A 1,734-nucleotide genomic window follows, 5' to 3' on the forward strand; every position below is an offset into this window, starting at 1 on the left:
ACATCGAATCATACCAGTTTGCAATTCTTGATAATAGTCTTCTACATAATTTTTCCCTTGTTCTAAGAGAGACAATTTCTTAAGTAAATCACGCTGATAATGTGGAGGAACAAAACGAGTACGCATAGCAAGTTTTAAACCAACCCAAGTAGTAGGAATATTAGCAGGACGTGCTCTACAATGTTCAGACCACCAAATAGAAGCAAAATCTTTGAACTCACAAGTAGCAGCACTAACACGCAAGTGATCAGGGTATTTTAAACATGCAAAGCATTGTTCTACTTCCAATTCCCATGTAAGATATGCATCAGGATTATATCTACCCTCAACTGGCGGAATATTCAATTTAAGTTTAGCAACATGATCATCATCACGTACCAGCCATGGAGGTGGGCGAGCGTTGCGGTTCAGTTGTCGTGGACGACCAGGTGCAGGTTGTTCGACTTCCTCGCCGTCCAGCACGTTCTTATCTACCAGCTCGTCCTCATCCCCTTCATAGTCTTCGTATCCTTCATCAGAAGGCGCGTTAGGTGCGGCTGCTGCAGCAGGAGCGGTACCCGCACGCACATCCGCACGAGGAACGTGGCGTGCGCGTCGTTGCACGTTGTCACGAGGTGGCGGCAACCGAGTCAAGATCTCCTGGAACTTGGCGTCGAGCCTTGAGTTGAAAGCTGTCTCGAGGCCATCCAGCTTGTCCAGCGCGTCGGTGAGTTTGGCGTCAACATCACCAATGCGTGCATCGACGTCGCGTGCATGCCCGCCCAAAAGGTGGGTGAAGTGAGCATGCAACTGCTCAGACGTCATCTTGGCTGGGTCAACAACGGCCAGTGTAGGTCCTGACATGGTTAGTACACAAAAAGCACAAATGTATATGCCTACAAACTACGGAATATGGTGGTTCACGCGCAATTCATCAAGCAAAATACAAATCTCTTACAAGTTCTTACCAAACAGGAGGAAGGTGATACGGCAACCAACAAGGATCAGCGTCTCCAAAGATTGCCAAAGCGATTACCAAGTGTCGACACAGTGCGCGTGGAGACAATATGTAGAGCTGTAGGAACGCTAATATGGTAGCAAAACAGCAATTGTCAAAACAGCAATGCAATATTGAAAGTATGCTCAACAACGGTACTGTGCTGGTCCTAGGCTAGACCGTACTAGAGACACGAGCCTGGAACACTAGCGAGGTCACGGCGCGACACACAAGCAATTAGCAGCGATGAGGTGGTGATGATGTGGCGACGCGAGATGCGAAAAATCACTATGATGGCAAGTGTCTCAAACTGATCCCCAAGGTCTAAAAACAGTATAGCCTCAGAAATTTTTTTGTCGAAATTTCGGAGGTGCTCCGGAAAGCGCGCAGGCGCCAAAAAAAATGTCGCTATAACGGCCAGTGGCGAAAAGTGATCGCCAAAGTGAAAAACCAATGTAGCCAGAAAAATTTTTCGGAGGCGTTTCCAGACTTTTTTTTGCTCTCCTTCACAATTTTTTACCGGCGGCCGAAACTTAACTCACGGGAATTTTTTTCTACAACTCGGAAGAAATTAGAAGGCAACAACTAAGGAGGAAAAACAATAAAACCTAATTCTACACGGACTCCGTCGCGGCAGAGAAACAACCCGAATCTGTGTCGCGGTAGGAGACATGGTATATGGCAGAAGTATATGACTGTGGCGTCAACGATCTGGTGGGTGTCTATGGAAGTGGCGGAAGTATATGGTGGGTGTATCT

Source organism: Lolium perenne, chromosome 6 (assembly GCF_019359855.2).
Source record: "Lolium perenne isolate Kyuss_39 chromosome 6, Kyuss_2.0, whole genome shotgun sequence".
Lineage (NCBI taxonomy): Eukaryota > Viridiplantae > Streptophyta > Magnoliopsida > Poales > Poaceae > Lolium > Lolium perenne.